The 15,194-nt window shown below is 39.3% G+C and overlaps 1 non-coding gene across 1 annotated transcript; it reads right to left on the bottom strand.

Annotated features, from left to right (window-relative positions):
* Positions 1 to 13,683: 13,683 nt before the first annotated feature.
* On the bottom strand, positions 13,684 to 13,790 carry LOC133820195 (small nucleolar RNA R71). Its single transcript, XR_009886622.1, has one exon. It is a non-coding gene; the product is annotated as a small nucleolar RNA R71 (small nucleolar RNA).
* Between the last annotated feature and the right edge of the window lie 1,404 nt (positions 13,791 to 15,194).

Raw genomic sequence — 15,194 nt, 5'->3', positions numbered from 1 at the left:
CCGTCATGAAGTCCTCAACAGCTACAACGACACTGGGTTACTAAATTGATAAGAAACCCTAGAATTCTAGTAGACATACTGAGCCACGATAGCCTCCTCGATTTGGTCAGTTTAGCGAAGAGCCACCTTAAGAGAATAGTGATGAACAACATCCCCGGAGCCTACGTCCTCTAACTGATGAGCAGGTCTTACTTGAGAGAGGACCAAGGAATGTTCCCTTGGGAAACATGAGGCGTCCAAACATACGTTCTATGGTCAGGGATCCCCCATGACAAAATAATGTCCCGGTACCTAGCAACCAAGACCACATAGGCCTCCTTCGGTCTATCAAGATAGTTTTGGACAGAGTGAAGGTGATAGTGCATATAGCAGGTCATGCACTCATAGGTTGCAGTTTAGAGATGGGCATGATTACAATGAGGGGGGTTATGGATATAACAGAAATTCAAGAAGGAACGCTAGTCCAAATGATGAACAAAGGTTCAAGCAGCAGGATCCTCCACCTCCTCTACCAATGAATCATCGACCAACAAGTCAAAACACAGGGGGCAGCCAATGTAACGCCCTGGCTACCCCAGAACAGTTACGGTGAACGGTGGACCGGAAATTTGACTCACTACCTGAGTCCTTTGGTCAAAAACATGCTCTAAGTGTAATTAACAAGTTAAGGTACAAAACCAATAAAAAGGAAATGGAGATTTTATTACAAACTGCTCTGCAGAGCTAAACAAAACATTTACAAGTAGTTCTCAGTTCAAAATGGCCATTACAGTTTTAAATTTACAATCCCACCGACCTAAGCGGCAAAAATAGGGTAAACCCCCTAGTTCCTCTGAGAACTCCTTGCCCGTGGTGGTCAAGCGGCCGCATATGTACACATCACCACATCAGCTCTCCACTCAAGGCTAGGTGAGCTTTTCTTTCCCTTTACCTGCACCACATAGCACCCATGAGCCAAAGCCGAGCAAGAAAACATAATACTTTTTATAAACATTATCAAATGATTATCATTATAATCACACTGAATCATAAAGCTTTAAGCAAGAAAATGAACATCACATGATTCTAGCGGGAGAGTGGCTGCTAGGTAAGCCACCAGCCTCCAAGCTATGTTTTCTAGCGGGAGAGTGGCTACTAGGTAAGCCACTAGCCTCCAAGCTCAGTTTATTCATCGACCCTCAGGGTCGTTCAGGCATTAATGCTCCTTGAGTTATTCAATGCCAGTAGTCGATTAGATCTAATCTCTGTTGGCTTGCGTGATTCACGCTAAGGCCGTTCTGACAAATAAATCAGCGCTACCTGACCTGTGTCTAGTATCACTGCTGAACCTGACAAATAAGTCACAGCTTCACAGCTGATACTAACACTTTTGTTGATTCTGTATTCAATCCATGTCCATATTTATACAATCAACATGCCTCACAAATATCCATGCATGTCTCACTTTGGGTGCAGTTTTCTTACCTCCGGTTCGAGCAAGAATGAATACAAGAACAACCATGAGAACGATCAAGCTTTTGGTCCTTTAGCGATTACCTGGTCATAACCAAATTATGGGATTCCATCAATAAAATGAACAAATAAAGGTTCCCAAACCCAAACCTAACCTCCGGGACATCAAACACTACTCAACCGGGTAGTAGGTTCAACCCCGAGGCCTTAGGTTTGAATCCCCATGCTAAAAACACTATTCTGGCCAAATTTTCCCTGATGGGCCGCGGCTCACCCTCCTGATAGAGGTGTTTCCACCTCTGAAGCCATCTCAGGCCGTGGCACACCCTAGACAGGCCGCGGCTCATTATGCTAAATAACCCAGAATTTAGCACGCACCAACAAGCATTTTCCTGCGTTTTTCATTAGAACCAGCCCTTCAAACCAACTCAAAACCTCTTCCAAACACCCATTTAAACCTCCAGACATCACCCATAACTTTCCCTCATCAAAACCCAAGTAAAACACCACAAAAACTCCCCTTGATTCCAACTTTCCACACCAAAATCTAGAGCTGAAATCTTAAAACGAAAACAGAGATAAACCAGAAACTCAATGGATAAACTCACCTCCAAACCTGGAATTAAATCCTCTCCAACAGCTGAACCAAGCCTAAAACCTCAGCCCCTTGACCTCCTAGCTTGATTTCACCCTTTGAGCTCAAAACTTCAAAGAAGGAAAGAGAGAAATGGATGCACGGGAAGGAGAAAGTTCACTCTATGTTTTTGCTCTGTTTTGTACGGTTTCTACAGCCTTCTAAACATCATATATATCCAAGCCAAAAGACTAAAATACCCCTAGGTCATTTAAGGCCTCTAGCGCCAACTCAAGGGTAATTTTGGCACTTTCCACCTACACCGTTAATCATAATTAACGCTTCCCGATTCCCGCTAATCTCAATATTCTCAAACACCAATATTTCACATCCCGTTACCCTTTAATACCCGGTAACACTCTAATCATTAAAGCACCCCGAGACTCACCCCGAGCCCCAAGCTTAAGCCTGTTATGACCAAACCGTTAATTAACATTCCTTGATCGTCTCATGCCAAATGGCTCGAACAAACCCACATCATAATGTGGTCTCATAATATGTCACCAACATGCATACAAATAATCAATTTACCCTCAACGGGCCAAATTACCATCACACCCCTGTAATTAAGAATATGGACTCACATGCATGCATTTCACATCGTATCATAATATAATCAACATATAAATGCATTTTATCAATTAATAACATAATTAAACAAGTATGGCCCTCCCGGCCTACTATTCACGCCGTTAAACATAACGGAGAATTCGGGGCATTACAGCCAAGGTAGCCTAATGTCTCTGATTAGCTTAGAGCATCAGAGCAAAGATGAAGTGAAGATCTGCGGGATGTAATAATCAGCTGAAGAGAAGAACATGGTGAACATATCCCAGTTGTGGCTACTCCTGTCCCCGTAGTACCAATTGTTTTCCATGCCGAAATGGATGCTTTGAACTAGGTCGTTCAACAGCTAGTCGGCAATAAAACTTCCCATATAGACTATGATCAAAGGAAAGGCACTCCTTTCATTAATAGAATTATTGTGGCCGAAATTCCTCACAAATTCAAAATGCTTGTGCTGCCCAACTATACTGGAAGAGAATACCCAGTATCTCACGTGAATAAGTTTGTCATGCAAATGGATATTCATAAGGTGTCTGAAGATTCTCATTGTAGAATTTTTCTTGCCACTCTGTCTGATGCTGCTCAGGAGTGGTATTTTAAATTTTCATTGGCTAGTATAACTTCATGGGAAATGTTTGCCAAGGAATTTTACAGACAATTTTATGCTAGTCGCATACATCCGAATGAAGCAAATCAACTGGTAGATATAAGGCAAAAGAATGGAGAACCTCTCAAAGAGTATATTCAAAGGTTCATGAGAGTGGCTGCTCATGCCAAAATTGTTGGAGATGAAGGGAAGATGATGGACATTATAGTTGGAGTACAACGCTGATCCCCGTTATGGAGTACTTTGTAGAAAAATGGAGTTAAGAGCACCCAAGACTTTTTGGACCGAGCAGATAAATACACTAAGTTGGAGGAAGCTGTCACCAATGAAGGAAAATCCCCAAATGATGATCAGGACAAAAAAGAAGAGTCGTCCAAAGATGTTGGAGGCCCTAGTAAGTCCAATAATGGTGGTAAGAACAACAAAAATTGTGGGAAAAGGGCGAACACTGAGCCGTTTGCGTTCGACAATACACCCTAAAAAAATATATATGAACTATGGTTCACTAATTTTACGAGTCTGGTAGACAACCGAGTAGAAGTTTACTAGGCCAACCACACCACCGTACCATTTAGGCGACCAACTCCCATCAGGAAGGACATTATACAACGAAGTTTTGTTGCTTCCATAATGATTATGGCCATGATACAAATGAATGCAACCAGCTGAAGGACGAGATTGAGTTTCTAATACGACAAGGACATCTAAGGAGATATATAAGAGCAGGGGATAATCCCCAACAAGGAGCTAATGGAGACAACAAGTAGGCACGTACACACCAACGCTCACCTCCTATACAATCAGCCATGGTTGCGGGCACTCTGCTCACTATATGTGGTGGACCGCACTTAGCCGGTGACAGTGGTAAGGCAAGAGAGAGCTATGCTAGGACCGTATGTCATGAGCAAGACATTGAAATGCTAACCGTCGAGGAGCGGATTCCCAAAAATGCTCGATCAGAGGAAGATTGTATAACTTTCTTTGAGCTTGATGCATAGCATGTCAGGTTCCCCCACACAGATCCCCTGGTCGTAGATGTCTAGATCACCAACATGATAGTGAAGAAAGTGTTAGTGGACATAGGAAGCCCAATAAATATACTTTACAAATCATCATTAGAGAGAATGAAGTTATCAATACGATATTTGGAACCATGCAACAAAACCATCTATAGTTTTTCTGGCAAAGGGCTCGCTCCAACAGGCACGATCAGACTCCCGGTCATAGCAGGAGCTGCCTCTACGAACAGGACATTACTCGCTACTTTTATAGTAGTTGATTGTCCTTCTGAATATAATGCAGTGATCGAAAGATCCATCCTAATAGAGCTATGAGTCGTGAACTCAATGTGGCACCTAGCCATGAAATTCTTAATAGATGTAGGAATTTGGTGCGTGCTTGGACATCAAAGGGAGGCAAGGGAATGCTACAACTCCTCCATCACGAAGGAAAAAAAGTATAGTGAGGGGAGTGGGCTCATTTCCTCGAGCAGAACTAACGAGTCAGAGTAAGGGTTGCAAGGAGTCAGTGGACAAAATGCCTAATCTGGTGAACAAGTCACCAAATAAGGTGTTGCCCAAAGTGAGGAGGAAGGTATAGCTCCTCACTTTGGGGATTTTGAGGAGGAAGTTGGACCTATGGAGGATCTTGAGGAGATTCAATTAGAAACAAAATGATCGACCAAAGTTGTGAAAGTTGGTAAAAACTTAGAAACAACAATAAAAAAAGAACTGCTGGAATTTTTAAGGGAAAATCAAGAAATATTTGCCTGGTTGCATAGTGATATGGTGGGAATAGACGTGAAAGTTATTATTCATGTCTTAAACATCGAGAAAAACCATCCACTAGTCTAGCAAAAAAGAAGATTATGTGACAAAGACCGGTCCAAAGTGCTAAGAGAGGAAGTCGAGAAGCTTAAGGAAAATGGATTCATCAGGGTAGCCTTTTAATCATCATGGGTCTCTAATCCTGTTTTAGTCTCGAAGCCAAATGGAAAGTGGAGGACTTGCCTGAATTTTAGAGATCTCAATAACGCTTGCTCAAAGGATTGTTTTCCACTGCCAAGGATCGACCAGCTGGTCGATGCAACATCAGGACATGAAATGATGTTGTTTATGGATGCATACTCTGGCTTCAATCAAATAAGTATGCACCCACCTGACAAAGAACACACCAGCTTTCAAAAAAATACTTGGCTAAACTACTACAAAGTAATGTCTTTTGGTTTGAAAAATGCTGGCGCAACTTACCAATGGCTAGTAAATCATATGTTTAAAGACCAGATTAGCAACAACATGGAAGTATACGTTGATGATATGCTAGTAAAATCGAAAAAAGGTTGGTGGGCACGTCAAGGACTTACGAGAATGTTTCAACATCTTGAAAAAATATCAGATGAAGCTTAACCCTCTTAAGTGTTCTTTTGGAGTCGGATCAAGGAAGTTTTTGGAGTTTGTAGAGCTCACTATTCCTATGATAAAAAAATTTAAACCCTAATCCATCAATTACACTTAGTTACACAGTGTAATAGTCTTGGCTAACCAAGGCGTTACAATATTACAGTATCATAATAAGCATACCTAGCATCCATAACTCTACTCATGCATGCATTCTATTCAGATAAGTGAGTACAGTGTCACAACGGGGTCTGTTGCCCTAAATACATGACAATAGAGTCACCCCGGGGCCACTGCCCAAAATAAATGAATAATAAGTCATATTGGGGCCCGTTTCCTTAGGATATGGGACTATAGAGTCACCACGGGGCCCACTACTCTATCCTATGTATAACCAGCCTTAGAGCTGGCCCAGCATACCTGGCATTTTAATTTTCCAATGACCAAAAGGTTGGTCAATCGTATATCACGCTTCTGATTAGGCCTAACCATATCGACCAGGACTATTTTCGCCCATGACTTATAAGTCAAGCCTTTCGACTAGTGCTCAGTGCGCTATTGTCATCCTTGACTTATAAGTCAAGCCTTTTCAATCAGATAATGCAGAAAAGTATACATCAATTAACAATTATCCAGATACAGAGCATTCAAACATGCTTAACCAAACAATTACAGGCATAATCATAATCATGCTCATTCACAGGGGCTTGAGCCCTAATCATAACTATTTTTAACAACTAGGCCAAGCCCTAATCACATAAATCACGTATTGGGTGCAGTTTTCTTTCCTCTGGTCCAAGCACAAGCTAACTAACAATGACCTTTGATCACGATTCCATCACAAAACCTAGTTGTAACGCCCTAGAATCGTTACCGTATGATTTATATATGTGCCATTAGCTCACTAATCGAGGTTTTAGGTTGAAAAGTGTGATTAAATTGAAATAAAAACTCATTTGACAACATTAATTGTATAAGATTTGGACATTCATTGAAACTCATAAAAGTTATACATTGGGATCCCAAAATATTATTTTGAAAATGTATTACAATTCAAAACTCACATTATAGTCGACCTAAGCGACAAAACCAAACATTTACAATAAATTCCTCTAAACAACCTGTCGTGGCAGCCAGGTAGGCCGAACATGTACATGCTGCTCCACGCTCTCCAACTTATGGTTGATCGACCTTTCCCTTGCCCTTACCTGCACGATAGAACACCCATGAACTAAGGTCCAGCAAGAAAACTCAACACACAACAAATCCTAATTCAATCCAATATTATCCAGCATAAACGGTCAATAAATTAAACATATAGCAGCCTATACCGACCTAGGTGCTTTACTAGGCACTAGGTTCATGGTCTTCACCGAGCGAATGGATACAACACCCTTAGAGCGTCTTGTCCTAGTGGCCTGCATTCAACATGCTTTTGCCGTTACCGGCCTTTGTCGTTCTCAGCCTTCGCCGTTCTCGGCCATCGTTGTTCCCGGCCTTCACCGTTTATTTACAATCATACAAACATTGTATAACATTATCAAGTATTTAGACACATATCAAGCACAAATAATGGGGCCATGCCCTACTCTACGGGCACAAACTGTTTTCTTACCTATGTCCCAAGCTAATAGATTAACACGATCCCAAGCACGATCCCCTAAACCCGAGCCTTGACATAAAACCTAGTCACAACGCATCAATAATAACATTCCATCAATCCCTAAACCAAATAAGAACTTCATAATATTATTCTAGCCTCTGGGACCTTGAATCCTACTAAACTGGGTAGTAGGATCCTTCCTGAGCCCTTAAATTTGGGTTTCTCAGCTTAAAACCCTATATTGGCCATAATCCTCTATTTGCGCCACGTCGCCCCAACAATTAGGGCCGCGACTGTCTCCAAGTTAGAGAGCCCAGCTTGAATTTTTCCTCGACATGCATCGTGGCGCGCCGTGCCCAGGGCCGCGACACTAAGGCGATTCAGCGAATTCCCAAGGCTTCTTGAGTTCATGCGGGCCGCGACGCTCAAGAACAGCGCCACGGCGCGACCCTGCGAACCCATAATTTTTAGCGTTTTCATATTTTTAAACCCCCTGAAAATCTACCCAAACATATTCTAATACCAAAATTGAGTCCCAAAATACCTCCACTACAACTAGATTAGTACACAAACCCTAAAACTGAACCAAAACCTCATCACAACTCAACTTAATCTCTTGAGTTCAAAAACTCCCAAAACACTAAAAAGATAGAGAAAATCATAAGAAAGCTTGCTCTAAACCTTAACTCTATGTTGATTTTTACCTTGAGCCAATTCCCCAGTACTTCTAGCTTCAAATCCTCAGCAAATCCTAGCCTTGATTTCAAAATCTCAGTGACTTCCCTTAGAATTTTCCAAAACCTCACCAAAAGGAGTGAGAGAGAGAGAAACATGAGAGAGAGAGAGAGAGGGCTGAGAGGTTCACTTGGGTTTCTGGTTGATTTTCAGAGTTACCTATGTCTATTTAAGTCTATCACTTGCATCAAAATGACCAAATTGTCTCCTAAGTATATCTTCAGTCCTCTAATGCCACCAAGGGCAAAATTACAATTTGCCACACCCCACTAATTCCTTTAGTGTTCTTATAATTTCCCAAATAATTGCTTAATTACTACCCGTTACCCAATAATCCCAAACACGTGCTATATTCCCAAAATATCCCTAGGTTCACCCCAAGCTGGGTATTCAACCCCATTGTGACTATTTCACTCCTTAGGACCGTCTCGGGTTACACATCACAAATATATCACCACAATCGTGTGATATCAAACACAACACACATATAATTCACATTTATGCCCTCAACGGCCCAAAATTACAAATAATCCCCTATTAACCAAAATGGGCCCACATGCATATTTAATTCACCTAAACACATGCATTTATAATCACATAATTCTTTCATCCACATAATAACATAATTAAATCAATTGTTGCCCTTCAGGCACGCTAATCAAGGTACTAAACCTTATTAGAAAATTTAGGACATTATACTAGCGGTCTCCTAGTCACAACCATAATAAATTATATATATCAATATTGAATAAATAAAGACTTTAAGACTGAGTCCTAGTCTCCGGGACCTTGAATTCTATTAAACCGAGTAGTAGAATGCTTCCCGAGCTCTTAGGTTTGAGTTCTCGCCACCAAAAACCGACTTTGGCCAATAACCCCAATTTGAGTCGCGATGCCCATCACTAAGCGTCGTTGCTGTCCACAAGTCAGAGAGCCTAGATTTCACTAGATATGGGCCACAGCGCAAAGGCGGTTTAGGGAACGCTGGCCTCTGTGATCATGAAGGCCACAACACCCCAAGAACAGAGTTGTCGCGGCGAGACCCTGCGAACCAAGTTTTTCAAACACTTTCTCCAAGCCAATTCCCTCAAAATTCACCCAAACACAGTACCCAACCCATAATTGCATCCCAAAACCTCTATACTACACTCAGAGCAGCACATATACCCAAAAACTTAACCAAAAACCTCATCAAAAGTCTAACTTAAATACTTGAGCTCAAAACTCAAAAACACTCTAAAACCATACTAGAATTAACTCAAAACAGGGTTTAAGGATGACCTCAACTGTGAATTATGGCCTCCTAGCTACACCTAATCTAGTCCTAGCCTCAAGCCTTCAATTCAATGCAAATTCCTCCAAATATTCAATGGTTCTAAACAAAGCAAGGGAAATAAAGAGAGAGAAAATGTAGGGGAGAAAAAGATAGAGTTCTGTTTGGGTTTCGTTAGGTTCTGAGGAGTGCTAAGTGTAATGACCCAACTAATTCTAGACTTTGGACCATTAATAACTACTATACATAGACACTAATCTTAAGGAAACATACATATGAAATAGTCATAACTTTATTAAAAATTGTAAGGCAAAAGTTAAATACATAAAAATTCAGAGTAGGATATGGGATCCCATTGTTTGTAAATAAAACATAACATAACTTAAACCTTAAATAAATTGGTTACAAAATCAAGTGCGAAAATACATAGAAATCATAATTTAAATTACTAAAACAACTTCATCCTCGAATCACTCACGCTGTCCACCGATTCCATTCTCCCTCAATACACAATCCCAAGCTACCAAGAATCTTCCCGCCGCCATACTATTTTCCTACAAATATAAAACAAAGGAATGAACCTAATGCCCAGCAAGGAAAATGCACCACAACCATGAAACATATACATAAACATAAGCTATAAACATATAACATATTCTATAAAAATATATCATAATTCTAACCCATGTACATGGTAACTATTGGGGTTTTCTAACTAAGCAACTATAAGCCTCATACTACAATGAGGTTTGCTAGTTAAGCAACTATAAGCCCCAAAAACATAAAAGTGTTGGGGTTTGCTATTTAAGCAACTTTAAGCCCCAAAACATAGATATATCATAACACATAAAATCATACTATAGCATAATCATAACATATTATATAACATAGCACATATCACATATCACATAGGAACTATCCTATTTTCCTTACCAAATACCAGGATGTGAGAACAAGGACGGGATTTTGGAACACTCCTAAAAACCATTAATGAGAAAGGTGAGTATTCTAAAAGAAAGAGATGAAAAGGAATTAACTAAACCACCGAGAAGGTACTTACCGACAAGAACCTCAAGTTCAAAGAACTTCAATGCCTAACCACGAATGAAAACATCGACTTAGGAATTGAGTGGAGAAAAACTATAAAAACTAATGAAACAATACAGAAAGGAACTAGAATTAGGAATACCTTGAATGCACTATAACCGAACTACACCTCGAAATTGGAATACACACTATTATCCTTACTTCCCAAGTGTTTAATAAGCTTAAGATGATAAAGCTTATAACCCCTACCCAAGTGTTTAACACTCTAAAGTAAACTAACAGCTTGAAGGCTCTGAACTCGGCTTGAAGAATGAAGAATTGGCTGGGTACTAGGTCCTATTTATAGAGTTCAAGAATGAAAAGATCTTCTTTTAGCTTGAATAAAAATATTGACTTTTTAATTGAAAATCATTTGAATATTCGTTCAGCAGAGGCTTAAGACTCGGTCAAAAAGATTCTTGACTTATCAAGAGGTTAAGGATTAAAATGAGCTCGGTTTCAAAATTATTCAAAATTCATGCCCTAAAGCCGATATATCGCCCATGCTAGGCAATATATCGCCTGGGCTGATATTCCTGAGGCTCGTCGAAGTGTTCGTGCGAAGTTCACGTGTTTTTCGTATCCCCGTGTGGCGATATATCACCCCCTAGAGCTGCAATATATCTGCATACGCTGAAATATTATACACGTAATTGGACTTTTTAATCCTAATTTGAATTGAGTAAACAACTTTGACTGAGTCCGATAACGATTTCAAAGCTGCTGGCAGACTCTGGGATTTTCAAATATTACTTTTAATAAACTATTCCTCAAAATACTTAAGTTCTCATTAAACATGCACATGACAAATGTCATTATCTTATTGGGTCTATCTAAACCTTATAGTATAATAAATATCATCTTCATAATCAGTCATATTAATCAAACCTTAGGTTATAATTAATATTCTTAAACTATAGGTTTAACTTATAAAATCTACAAGTGTTGCTACGAGTGTCTAACTAAGTCCCGACTTGAACCAAAATCCTCAGTAATAAACATACTACAACTACTACTAGCTATTACTATTATTACTACTATCTAACTAGCTAAGTAAAGTTCATGGACTCTACACCAAGGGACTAAGTCACTCCAAGCTCTAAAAAAGACAAAACTACTCCTAGCTCAATCTTTACTCAATTAATGCCCCAAGGGTAATATCTTCATTGCCACACTTCCCGCTAATCTCAATTAACGCCTCATAATTCTTGTTACTTCCAATATCCTCAATAATCACCAAATAATTTCCCATGACACTATAAATCCCAGTAATGTACTAAATTACCAAAATACCCCTAGGCCCACCCCGAGCTGATTATTTGACCCTTGTTGAGTCTAGTTTTGTGTTTTTTATATTAAGTCTCTATTTTTAAGTGCGTTAATATGCTTGTGTTTCATGTTTTAGCTTATAGATAAAGAAAAAGAATAATTGGACCGAATTGGCAGAAAAATGATGAAAAATTGGCTTTCAGGTGTTGATTCTGTGAAAAGATGAATCCTCAAGCAATTTTAGGGCTTCGGTGAATTTTTGAGACCAAAAGCACAAAAATTGAAGAAGTTGTTAAGGAATGCGGCACTACGATGCTGAGTCGCAGCTAGGTCTAAGGCTGAAAGCTTGTTTTTCGAGGTTTGACATGGGTCGCGGGGTAGGAACAGAGGGTTGCAGTGCATGAACAGAGGGTCACGATGCTGATGAGTGTGTCTGCCCAGATAATTTACACGGGTCGCGGAACTGATCGAATTGGGTTGCAGCCCACCTGATCAAAGCCCAGCTATAATTTAGACACCATCCGCGACGCTGGAATAGGTGGGTCGCGACTCACATTTCAAAAGAAAGAAAAAAATTAGGTTCTTAAACGTAATTTCGAGATGGAGTAATCAGATGGGGAGAGAAGGATGAATTGTGAAGCAAGGAACACACCGTGGAGCATCTCCATTCGCCGTCTACAGTTCTTTTTCTATTTTCTTTTTATTGTTGTTTATGTTTAGAATGACAATGTTGAACTAAATCTTTATTATGGTTTTTAATGGATTTTCTTGAAATCCTTTTATGGTCTAATGCAATATTAGGATTTTTCTTCTTCGTCTATTAAGCCTATCTCAATCTATTTTAATGCATGAAATGTGATTGGCCATCTTATTTAATTATCTATTTTTGTTTGAAATGAAATTCTGGAAAATGAAATTTAAAATAGCTTTGATTGAAATAGCATAGATTTAATTGTGTAGCATCTATGTTGTGAATTCATTGCCTCCTAAAAGTTCATAATTAGGTTGAGTTTTATAATTCCTAATCCGATTATAAAATACCTTGACAACTTGCTAGCTTTATACGAATAGGTGTTTTTAATATTGTGTTAGTGATTGATAGGAGGGATTGTAGATGAAATTAAAATCCTAATTGTTATCCTTGGAATTTTATTCTTGTTTATGTTCTTACAATCTTGCATTATTTTTAGTAGCTTTATTGTTTTTAATTATCATGATACATAACCAATTTTCATTAACCAAATAGAAACTAAGAATTAATTATCTGGTAATTGATAATTCATTCCTTGTGGGATGATACTTAGTCTTACTAAGAAATTATTACAAATTGTGTGCACTTGCATAGCTTTAATTTTCGCAACAAGTTTTTGTGCCGTTTCTGGGTACTTGAAATTATCAATATCAAAGTAATTAATTTTATTTCTAATTTGGTTGTTCTTTGAATTATTTCTAACTTGTTTTGTGTGCATTCTTGACCATTTTTTTTCTTCAGCTAGTCCTAATATATGCGTAGCAGAAGAGGACCAGATAGCCTTTTTCCTATTAATCCTGAGATTGAGAAAGTGTGCAGGAAGAATCGTAGAAACTAGAGAGCTACTGGTCCAACTTTGGTTATGGAAAATCCTCAAAACAATGATGGGTTGAATGGAGGGATGCCAGAAGTGGTGCAAGGACAAGCTCAGAATCCCGCTGTGAGAAGCTTACGAGATTATGTACTCCCAACTGTTATAGGAGTGCAAATATGTATAAGACCACTGACTGTGGAAGGCTAATAACTTTGAGATTAAGCTGACGATCTTAAAAATGGTGCAGTCCATCATGCAATTTGGTGGCTTACCCTCAGAAGATCCTCATATGCACATAGCCAATTTTCTAGAGCTATGTGCAATGTTCAAGTATAATGGGTTGAGCAACGATGCAATCAGGTTGAGGCTATTTCCATTTTTGCTACGGGATAGAGCTAAAAGTTGGTTGAACTCCCTTCAATCCAATTCTATAAGTACTTGGCATGATTTAGCTCAAAAATTCCTGGCCAAGTTCTTTCCTCCATCAAAGGCAATAAAGTTGGGGGGAGAGATTAATAATTTATATAAGATGGAGGTGGAGTCTTTGTATAATGCATGGGAGCGTTTTAAGGATCTGTTGAGAAAATGCCCCCATCATGGTATTGAGAAGTGGATGTTGGTCCATAATTTTTATAATGGCTTGTGTGGTACTAATCGTACCATAAATGATGTTGCAGCTAGTGGGGCATTCACGAGTAAGAGTATCAATGAAGCATATGAATTGTTAAAAGATATGGCCACCAACAACCAATGGTCTGATTAGATGTCAACTAGTGTTAGAAAGGTTGCCGAAGTTCATGAACAGGTTGCTTCCTTGACAAAACAGTTGCAAAAGAATATTGTGTCTGCTAATGCCATTTAGATGCCAGTAGGGTGTGAAAGTTGTGGTGGTCCTAACCAATTTGAGCAGTGTATGACCACAAAGTTCAATAACACCATCCCTATGGAGCAAGTCAACATGATGAGTAATTTTAATAGGCAAGCCAACAATCCTTTCTCCAATTTATTTAATCCCGGATGCACAAAACACCCTAATTTTTTCATGGAGAAATAATCAGGGCCAGCAACCTCAATTCCAACCTCAATCTTCGTAGATCATGCTGAGACCTCCAGCGCCAACACTTAGGCCACCGGTTCCTGAAGAGAAGCCAAATAATTTACAAGCTGCATTGTTGACCTTGACCAACTCCCAAGCTCAATTTATGACTGAAACTCAATCATCCATCACAAATCTTGAAATGCAAGTGGGTCAACTGGAAATTTTTTTACAAAGCAGACCTCAAGGAAATTTTCCAAGTAATACTAAGGTGAATCCTAAGGAGCAATGCAATGAGATCTCCTTAAGGGGCGGTAAGGAGTTGGAAGGGTCGGTTGAGAAGTCTGCTAGTCTTCCACCATAAATGGATTATGAGAAAGAAGGTATGGTAGAAAAAAAGGTTACTGAGAACCTTGAGAAGAATTAGTCACCAGTGAGTTTTCAGCACCACATAAAAAATCCATTTCCACAGAGGCTCTAGAAAAATAATCTTGACAAGCATTTTGCTAAAATTTTAAAAAAAATTCGGAAGCTTCACATAAATATTCCATTTGTTGAGGCGCTTGAGGACATGCCAACTTACCTTGAATTCTTGAAGGAAATTTTATCAAAAAAAAAAAAAGGAAGTTGGAGGAATATGAGACAATTGTGCTTACTGAGGAGTGTAATGAAATATTGCAAAAGAAATTACCGAGAAAGCTTAAAGATCCTGATAGTTTCACTATTCCATGCTCTATAGGGGGTTCAATGATGACAAAGACTTTATGTGATTTAGGGGCTAGTGCGAATCTAATGCCTCTATCGATCTTTCGCAAGTTGAAATTTGGAGAAGCTCACCCTACTATCGTATCCCTACAAATGGTGAATCGTTCACTTAAACATCCTCGGGGAATGATTGGGGATGTATTGGTGAAAGTGGACAAATTCATTTGTCCTGCAGAATTTATTATTCTTGATATGGAGGAAGATGA

This window comes from Humulus lupulus, chromosome 2, assembly GCF_963169125.1.
Source record: "Humulus lupulus chromosome 2, drHumLupu1.1, whole genome shotgun sequence".
Classification (NCBI taxonomy): domain Eukaryota; kingdom Viridiplantae; phylum Streptophyta; class Magnoliopsida; order Rosales; family Cannabaceae; genus Humulus; species Humulus lupulus.
The sequence above is the reverse complement of the archived record's forward strand: the minus strand, read 5'-3'. Positions and strand labels throughout refer to the sequence as shown.